Raw genomic sequence first — 11,593 nt, forward strand, 5'->3', positions numbered from 1 at the left:
GATGAGGCTTCAACAACTATCACTACATTGTTAGTAGAAGAGATTGACAAAGATGCTGCATCCATTGGGAATTATGATGAAGCAAAATCAAGAATAACCATAAACTTGCAGATTGCCACTATCATAAGAAAGAAGAATATGATGGTGAAGAAATTGAAAGAAAATTTTGGTGAAGGAGAAGATGAAGTAGTAGTAGAAGAAGAAGAATATGGCAAGAACCTTTATAACATACACAAGGTCAAGGAGAAGATCAAGCTTCAGAGGATGAAGAGGAAGCTAAGCCAAAATACAAGAAAAATGAGAAGAAGAGGAGGGTGTTGCAAAAGAAAGTGGAAAAGAAGGAATAACAAAAGCCAGTTGCACCTTTACCAAGGTCAAGCACAAGGGCTTCTAGTCTATAAGCCAAAAAATAACAATTAACAAAAGAGAAAAAGAATAATGACACAATAGAGTCAAGCATGCCTACTAGGAGATTGAAAAGATGTTTGAAACTTCAGGATGAATGAGATGAGGAAAGAAAAGAATCATATAAAAATAGTCAATTCAAAGTGGTAAGGCATAATCCTTCATCTAATATTGAAAACTTATGTGACAATATAAAGAATAATGCAATTTTTTCAGGTTTTCAACATGTTGATTTTGATAAGTTAGACAATGGAGATAAGCACAATATTGTAGAAGTTGTTTATGATGTGATGGCTACTTTTAATACCACTCCATTAGAGATTGTTAACTCATTACCTAAAAGCTTATATGAAAGAGTTGAGCAAAAATTGAAGTTCAGTATAGAGATTGAAAATAAAATTAGGGAGACTACTTTATCTCAAGTTATGCCTAAATTTGACAAGAAAAAAATTGCAAAGGTTGCAGAGAAAAAAAAAAGGGATATTTTCTCCTCTATACAAAGCCTTTCATATTTTGAGAAGTGGAGTTGAAGAAATGGTAACCAAGACAAAATTACTTTGGAAAAAAATCTATGGGTTGACTACACAATCAGTGAAAATAGTGGAGGAGAAGAAAGGAGACAAGGTAGAGAAGAATGAAATAGAACAAGTTGAGATTACTTAGGATGACATAGTTGAGGAAGATGCACAAGATGCATAGGATGTCAATCTTTCGATAACTAGTCCTACAAATGTATAAAATGAGAGTCAATAGGACTTACTGACCATTGAGGACATTCTTGATCACTCTACATAGAATGTAAATCCATTGAGTGAGGAAGAGTTGAAGATGGTGCAATAGGAATCCACCAATACTATTATTCCATGTACAAATCTTATATTGGTAAGGATTGATGAATCCCAAAAATCTAAGATTGCATTCACTCAGACACAACAAGACACATCTTTTGTGTCACACATGTTGTAGAAGTTAAGGAGAAGGAAACCCATGAATAAGAAACCAATCAAAGTGTAAACCTAGAATAGCAAGGTGATCTTAATCAAGCACAATTCTTAATGCCTATTGTTTTAATTGACATGAAGTAGAACAAGGAAGATACCCAAACTATATTATTGTAGAGTCTACAAAGCTCAAGGTTGTTAGAATTTGTCATAATTGATAAAGAGGGTCATAAAGAGAAAGAGGATAAGGAAGAGTATCATGCACTCACTTCATATAAACCCATTGAAGATCAGATAGAGGTTGAACAAAAGGAAAATGATAAGATGACTACTAAGATAGAGGAGCATGTAGCCATATAGACCCTAGACACTTTACCAGTCACTACACCTCCTCCCAACAGCTAGATGCTTCAAAGGCTAAGTACACAAGCTACACAATTGCAGATATCAAGACCAAGCACTAGTACAACTAAGGGTGGTGATACAACATGATTTGAGGATTTGAGTTTAGAGGAAGTGACTTTTCTACCACAGTTTGATCCCACAAAAATAACACTTGAAGAAATGGTTGTTCTTTAAGAGCCTCTCTAGAGGAAATCACAAGCAATCATTGAGAAGGGAACATAAGCATAGACAAGTTCTACATGATATTAGAGATATTTTGTAGATGCTTTTGATATTTAAGATTCATTTTCCAATAATCCTATCTTAGAGAAACTTGTACATATAGTTGATAAGATTAAGGATGAAGATATATACTCAAATGTAAAGTTATTAGAATGATCTGAAAGAAAATTTTGCACTAAGGTTATGAACAAGATCTCTAGTGCCATTACACTTAGACAAATTTATTTATCAACTAAGATGGAGAGTGTGAAGAATGTATTGGACAATATTTTCTCTCTATACAAAAAACTATGTGATGTTGATAGCTTTACCAAACAAACTCAATAGTCAATTGACTAGCTACAAGGAGATCTACAATTAATAGGTACTATATTGACAAAATCTCCTAGCACTAGTCAAATTCATTTTTAGAGATTACTACTAACATAGAGTAGGCAAGTTGCAAGAAAAGGATGCAAATATCATATCAACTTTGATCAACATTCAATACATGTTGACTCTACACATAGAAGTCTTGCAGAAGGAACTAACCTTTACAGAAACATTGTTGAAGAAATATTTTCATAGTTATACTCAAGAAGGTCTAGCAGATATGACAACAAATCTAGAAATACAGATTCAATTTTAGATATAGCCAATACTAATTGGTATTCCACTTTTTGAATCATAATGGAATTTCACAAGCCATTTTTGGACAAATACATATAAGTGTACCACCCAAATGATATAATTGTCAAAAAAGGGGGGTTTTAGAGATTTTCCAAATTTTGTAAAGTTTGAATATATTGTCAAGGAAAATCTACTCAAAAGGAGTTATAGAAATGAAATAAAGTATTTACTCTAGGGGAGTAATTGGGTATGGGAGACAACAACATTTTTGCAAATTTTGAGATTTTAAAATTTTGTATAAAAGCCGAATGGAGATGATATATTGTCTCACTTATACACAAAATAAGATTGTATATGTTATGACAAAGTGTTTTTTCTACTCATGTCAAAGGGAGAGATTGTTAATCTCATTGTGGTTTTGATTCTCTACTTGCATTGTTGAAGGAGGTGGAGCTACTAACCCTTTATCCAATATTATGGCCATATCATATGGTGGTGGTTGTGGAATGTCAAGAGTTCCTTGAGGGAGAGGCAATTGATTCCAATCCTCTCCTAATGGGTCATTTTTTGGAGTATCTATTATATTCTCAGCCCCCATCTCAGTGCCTACAGGCCTGAAGTCAAAATTTGAGAGGTCAAAAGCATTAGCTCCTTCCCTCCCCATCTTAGTTATCTACTTTTGTTGTTCATATTCTGAGGTTTCTACCTAGATCAACTCCCTAGGAATAGATGGAGGTATTTGAGTAGAACTTCTCCTTCTCTCCTCCTCTACTACCTCAGCTGAGTGAGTTCTCTAACTTAAAGGGAAAAATTATATTTGTTCCCCTTCTTCCTCATCCTATGATTCAAGAATGGTCTCTAGAACCTATGGGGAAAGAGTACTCTTCATCTTTAATCTCCTCCTTATAACACCTACCATGGTTATTTCCATTTTGTCTCTCTTCCACATAGATAGGGATGCTTCTTCCTCTAAGGTTCTTGGTGGTGGGACCCCTTGCTCTTCTGGTACTTCCTCTTCCTTTTCCTATAGATGAGCTTGCTTTGGTTGAGGCTAGTCAATTGGATTTGGCTCTTGTTGGGCTTGTGCTATTTGGACTTCAGCCGCTTGTTTCCTCTCCATAGGGGTTTCCCTTTTCCTCTTACCTTTTCCCATGTTAGCCTCAAAATACTCAACTTCCTACTCATGTTGATGCACCATTTATGGCCTCATTGGTGATTTAACAGGGTAGGTTGGTATGGTGACCTTAGCACCTTTTCCTTTCTAAGGCCTAGTAGTATCTTGTAAAGGTATGGCCTAGGAAACTAGATCCATCTAAAATGGTTTCCAAATCCATTCCTTCATCAACTCTACTACATGTCTAGCCCAATGATCTATTTCATCATTCTCCTTGCACCCTATTTTTATATTCATAATAGGCCTATCATAGATTTAATAGTTGTTATACAAAGGATCCATTACCTCTGTGACATTATTTTCTATGGCCTTTAAGGGTATCTCCATTTTAAGCACATTTTTTTTCTAGATGGGTCAATGCAAGAAGTTGGGTCCCACTTTTGGCCAAAAAGTGGAAGTGTTTTTCCTATTTTTGAAATTTTTTGTCAATTGATGTCAAAATTTGAGGCATTTAGAGATTGAATATTAAAAAAATCCAGTAATAAAAATTTTAGTGTTCAGAATCTAGTTATTGAATATGTAATTTATTTGTGTACCCATATGATACATAATTTTTTTGGTATGGATCTTTAAAAACCACCTTTTCAAAATGCATGTTTTAGGACAATACCACGCTCATGTACGAACACCATAATTTGACACAAATAAATGAATTTTTGCAAGTCCTTTTAAAGGGAGTTACCTAATACACCTAAGATTGATGAAAACATTTTTCCTTAATTATTTATTGAATAATTTTATTATTATTAATTATTAATTGGCTATAAAAGTAAATTTTAAAACCTCTCACTCATGGACCACATAATTTGATCAAAATCTCACTTTTTTCAAAAAAAAAAAAAATCCTCAAAAGAATTGTATGCAAATTGATGACATATAAATTAATTTAAGAAAAATTATAAAATAAAAAAAGTTATTAAATATTTAGTGAATGTCACTTTTTAATGTTTAGGAGACAGTTTTGATTAATAAATAATGAAAAAATAGCAAATAAACTAATAACACTATAAAATTTACATTTTTGGAATCAAAACAATAAGACCTATAGTGGATTTTTGTCTCATCAAAAAATTCAATGGGGACAACTATAAAAAAATTACGACAATACCAAAAATTGTTGATTAAATGCCTTAGGAAAAAAATGGATCATAAAGACATGGCTTGATGGGACCAAGCTTATGCCATGCCTTTCCCCAAGGAAAAACCCCATGCAAAAGTTGGGTGCCATACCAAATTCCTGCTCATGTCTCAAGAATTAGGCACCCGATTTGTAATTCAAAAATTAGGTGTTCGATTGCTTTCAACCGTTGTACCTGATTCTTTTTAAAATCGAGTACCCAATTTTTAAATGGGTAACCGATTTTTAAAGAATCAGGTACCCAATTTTTAAGCAATTAGGTACTCATTTCTAATGTACCCATTGGAACCCAAAAGCTGCCCCACAGATAGACTTTCAATAATTGAAATGATTGAATAATAGTTTCGATCTCCAACAGTGAATTATATCATAGTTATTCTATTTTCTTGTCCTTTTATACAATTTGCAAGCTATTGATTCAAATTCAAAATTGGTGCAAACATGGGATCAAAACAACGAAGAAACAAGAAAGCAAAAGTTTTGACAAATGAGGAGATTACAACAAATAAGGAGAATGAATCACGACATCAATGAAAGAGAAGATAGAGAATTAGAGACTTGAACAATGTTTCAAAGGAGAAAGACATTGAGGATACCACGATGGATGAAGAGTTCAAAGAAGAGAACCCAATACAAGAAAATTCAGGTGCACATTCTAATCATGCATTCAATACAAGTGTATCTCCAAACCCTCAAATTTTCTCTTGTGATGAAATTGGTGATTTTTTAGAAGCAAGTTACGATTTAAATGATTTAGATTTTCTTCATGAGAAGCAATTGTCAAAAAATCATCAACAAAAAAATCCAATTAAAATGCATGCCCTGAAAGAAATGCCAAGAAAAATTGAAAATGATATTCAAATCCCAAATAACAGTGAAAATAGTAAAGTGTTTGAAAATAAAAATTGCATGAATGTAGACATAGAAACACCAACTACTGAATGAACATGTCAGAATGATAGTGAAGTGTCTGAACATAATTTTCATATTCCTAATGATGTGTTAGATAATCTTGAGGGATTGGTTTCATGGAGACAAATTAGGACACATGCTAATAGATTGTATAGGCATTTTTTTTTATAATAAGAAATGTGAGTTTCAATGTCAGTTAATTTTGCAACTAATTAAAATGTCTAAAATGTGAAAAGTAATGAGAAGGTTGGGAATGTATGAAAAACCCAAGAATAAAAATGAGTCTTTAAAACAACTTGTATCCACTGTTGCTAGTGCCTTTGATGTTATCAAAAAGAGAAGTCAGTCTAAAGATAATAATGCAGTATGACGAGCAATAACAACAGCTTTAGTTAACAAATCAACATCTAACAAAAGATTGATTAGCAACATAAGTGGATATCTTAATGTGAATCATAAGACTTTAGAAAGAGTTGTAAAGAGAAGGGTTAACTTTAAATGTGATCTAGCAAATATTTTATGGACTTACTAGTGGTAGACTCCTAAGATGTGATATGAAACTTACTAGTGAAGTCAGAAGTTTGATTGAAAAATTTTGGCATGATAATACAACAGTATCACCTAATTCAAGAGATGTTCTTAAATTGAGAATTGGGTCAAAAATACGTGATCCACATCCTAAACACCTTTTGGACATGACTCAAACTGAATTGTTTAAAAAATTTGTAGATGGTAAGCTATTAAATATTACCATTAGTCAAAGATCTTTTGAAAAGTGTAAACAATGGTATGTAAGGATTAACAAGGAAAGAATCACATGTTGTAAAACTCATATTCATTTTCATTACCATTATGATGTATTTCAATCTATATGTGGTACCATGCATAGTAAAGAAATATTGCAGGAATGTGGTATAAAAATACCACCTCAAACTATAAAAGATTTCATATCAAGTTTGTTTTGTAAGCCACCTAATGATCAATACTTTCTTTTCAATGCATGTCTTTCTAGTACATGTGATATGTGCAACAATCTTTCTTTGTTAGATGAATGTTTGCATGAAAATGCTTTGACTAGTTTTGGACAACAATTAGTTGAGGTAAAAAGATTCAAAACTATTGAATATCCATTGAAGGATGGGAAGATTGGAATAAGGTGTGATCTAGTTACAAATAAAGTTAGTTGTCAACCATTTATGGATGAGTTTAAGAGTGTGATCATACCAAAATTATGTTAAACACTCTCAATATTCTAGATGGCTTGATGGAAAATTTTGCATATGTAAGAATACATTTCCAACTGGTACTATACTTTCAATTGTTGACTTTGCAGAGAACTACATGCTTGCATCGCAAGAAGAGGTACAACCAAAAAATTAAAATTTAGTACAAGTAACAATTTATGTTCATATATTTTATAGGCATGCACTTGATAGTAGACAGGAGGATCAAAAAATATTAAGAGAGTACCATTTTTATATGACTGATAATAAACTCCATTTATCTGAGTCTGTCCAATATTGTTTCAAGGTCTTTTATAATAATTTAAAAGAGAGACAGATTCAAATGACACAACATTGGATATGGTCAGATAATTGTACAGGACAACTCAAGAATGCTAGAATGTTCTATTGGTTGAGTAGGACAATAGGAAAACTAACATCTAACATGTGTGGAGTTTTTTTGAGGCTGGACATGGTAAAGGAGAACATGATGGTGCTAGTGCATGCATGAAGAGAGCCCTTAGTAGAGAGCATTTAAAAATTGAGGAAAAAGCTAAATTCAAAAATGCAAATGAGATTGTTGAATGGTGTAACAAATATTTATACACGGGAGCAAGTCAGAACTCAACAATCAAATGTTTCTTCTATGTAGTTGAAGAAAAGAATATCCTTTCAGGATATGACTATGATACAATTAGTGGGTCAGCTAAATGGCATTCATTTAGGAGTTCAGATTCTAACACTTAGCCTATATGGACTAGGGAGATTGCTTTTTTTTGTCAATTTTATCTTGCAAGTGAATGGGAAGAATGTGAGAATACAGAATGGGTTGAAGATTGGCAACAAAGATCATTAGCACCTACTAACATACATTTTGAAGATTGAAGGCCAGAATGTTATTTTTGCATTAGAAGACTATGATCATATTTCAGACCTCATAGAACCTAGTATGCACAATTTAATTAGATTTTGTTGTGATCTCATGCTTTAATTTAAATAATTTGCATATGTACACTCATGTGATTAAAGTGTTTCTATACTTTATCTTATCTTGTAGGACATGTTTATGCTATTATTGCACCTAGTGATAATGATGAACAAACTAAGTATTGGCTAGCTAGATGTGTGGAACCTAAGAAAAAGTTGACATGTCATCAAGTAGACGATGATGGTTTTGAGTATCCTGGGTCTGTCGTTGTAGCTAGCACCTGGCTACGTAAATACCTAACAAGAAGAAATGGTTTGCCAACATTTAAAGACTACAAAACCAAAAAGAAGATTTTACACTATTCTCATTTGGTTGTGGCAACAAATAGCCAATTAGAAAGACACAAAGGGAGACTCGCCAATAAGGTATTATGGACAATTTCAATAGACGAGCATGAGATAATCATAGATGCATTGCAAAAGAGAGAGGATGCAGATGGTACAGTGGGATTACTACATTTAAATCAAACACATGTAAGTTTTTTCTTTATTGTGTCATATATATATATATATATATATATGTATGTATGTATGTATGTATGTATGTATGTATGTATGTATGTATTATGTATGTATGTATGTATGTATGTATGTATGTATGTATGTATGTATGTACTTATATAATTTAATTGCATGTATGTTTGGGTTGTTAATACCAATTTAGAGAACTTATATATACCTCTTATTCAGTGTTAAAGTTAAAGTTAAATTTAAATGTTAAAGTGGATCGAACATCAACATCTTGTGCAATTTCACATAGTAAGTACATACAAATTACACATATATTTACATAGTTCAGATACCTCATATTAATTTATGTGTTTATTGACATGTGTTTTTGTTTTACAATTTTATTTTATAGGACCTCGTTTGAAGAGATGTGTTGAACCAATTTTATATTTTTAGTTCACTTCTATAAATATATCATTGATATTGTCTTACTATATTGTGAAATGTGTTGTACAAACTAATTTTAGAATGAGGGTTTACTTCTATTTGAAAGTTAAAGGTATGCACTTGATAAATTATAAATTAATTATCAATTTAAGTAATGACCTCCTATTTTGTTCCATTACTTTTACATTCAAGCATATTTAAATTAATGTTTGTTTGAAGTTTCAAATTACTATTGATTGTAATATTAAAAACAAGTCACTTGTACATGATAATTTAAAGATCATTACTCATTATATTGATTATATGTTATTGTTATGTTGATAATTGACATGTATGTTTAACCATGTTAACCATGTTAACTAAGAGGGAGGGAAGGATGAAGATAGTGAGAGAGTCCAAGAGGTTTCCAAGAGGTTTCTAAGAGGTTTTGATGGATTATAAGGGTTCCTAATAGGTCTTAAGGGGAGATAGGGAGTCCTACAAAGTCATAATGTGTGTTATAGGTTAAATAATAGGTCTTAATATATCTTAGTAGGGTAAAAAGGCCTTATTAGGTAATAATGAGTCTTACATTACCAAATGACACATAAGGACCTCTTATGATACATTTCTAGGTATTTTTATCCATATATATGTTAAGGGGACCTAGGGAGTCCTACTAGTTCATTATGTTTGTTATAAGTTATAATAGGTATTGATATAATTACTAGCACATAATATGTATTTTTAGTTAATAATGAGTCTTACATTACCAAACAACACATTAAGATCACTTATGATACATTTTTAGGTACATTATCCATACATGTGTGTCTTAAGGGGACATAGGAGTCCTACTAGATCATTATGTCTATTATAGGTTATTATAGGTATTGATATGTTTACTAGCACATAATAGGTACTGTTAGGTAATAATGAGTCTTACATTACCAAACAACACATTAAGATCACTTATGATACATTGTTAGGTACGTTATCCCTACATGTGTGTCTTAAGGGGACATAGGAGTCCTAATAGGTCATAATAATTTTTATAGGTTCTAATAAGTCTTAATATGTATTATTAGGATATAATAGGTATTATTAGGTAATAATTAGTCTTAAATTACCAAACAACACATTCATATCACTTATGATACATTGTTAGGTATGTTATCCCTACATGTGTGTCTTAAGGGGACATAGGAGTCCTAATAGGTCATTATGTCTGTTATAGGTTCTGATAGGTATTGATATGTTTACTAGAACATAATAGGTATTTTTAGGTAATAATGAGTCTTACATTACCAAACAACACATTAAGATCACTTATGATACATTTTTAGGTACGTTATCCATACATGTGTGTCTTAAGGTGACATAGGAGACCTAATAGGTCATTATGTGTGTTATAGGTTCTAATAGGTATTGATATGTTTACTAGAACATAATAGGTATTGCTAGGTAATAATGAGTCTTACATTACCAAACAACACATTAAGATCACTTATGATACATTTTTAGGTACGTTATCCATACATGTATGTCTTAAGGGGACATAGGAGTCATAATAGGTCATTATGTCTGTTATAGGTTATGATAGGTATTGATATTTTTACTAGCACATAATAGGTATTGTTAGGTAATAATGAGTCTTACATTACCAAACAACACATTAAGATCACTTATGATACATTGTTAGGTACATTATCCATACATGCGTGTCTTAAGGGGAAATAGGACTCCTAATAGGTCATAATAATTTTTATAGGCTCTAATAAGTCTTAATATGTATTATTAGGATATAATAGGTCTTATTAGGTAATAATGAGTCTTACATTACCAAACAACACATTAAGATCACTTATGATACATTGTTAAGTACGTTATCCATACATGTGTGTCTTAAGGAGGCATAGGAGACTTAATAGGTCATTATGTCTATTATAGGTTATGATAGGTATTGATATGCTTACTAGAACATAATAGGTATTTTTAGGTAATAATGAGTCTTACATTACCAAACAACACATTAAGATCACTTACAATACATTATTAGGTATGTTATCCATACATGTGTGTCTTAAGGGGACATAAGAGTCCTAACTGGTCATTATGTCTATTATAGGTTTTGATAGGTATTCATATGTTTACTAGAACATAATAGGTATTGTTAGGTAATAATGAGTCTTACATTACCAAACAACACATTAAGATCACTTATGATACATTTTTAGGTACATTATCCATACATGTGTGTCTTAAGGGGACATACGAGTCCTAATAGGTCATTATGTCTATTATAGCTTAGCACATAATAGGTATTGTTAGGTAATAATGAGTCTTACATTACCAAACAACACATTAAGATTACTTATGATACATTTTTAGGTACATTATCCATACATTTTTCAATCTAGTAGGTCAATTTTATTTGTATGAAACTCAAAGCATAAATTTGATGTGATATTTGTCCAATAATGTTTTTTTATATCAATACTAATGCTCTATAAATAGTTAAAATTATTGTTCATCTAGCATATATACTTACAAAATGTGTCATATGTTCATGAATAAAATATGTTAGAATAAAGAAAATGGTTTGAATACTTAAAACATGATGAAACATAATAATATATACTACATACATAAGCATGATAAGAAGTCATAAAAAAATAGTACATGGTCTAACATACATCAT

This window comes from Cupressus sempervirens, chromosome 1, assembly GCF_028749045.1.
Source record: "Cupressus sempervirens isolate cs-2001-9-10 chromosome 1, ASM2874904v1, whole genome shotgun sequence".
In the NCBI taxonomy this organism is placed as follows: Eukaryota; Viridiplantae; Streptophyta; class Pinopsida; order Cupressales; family Cupressaceae; genus Cupressus; species Cupressus sempervirens.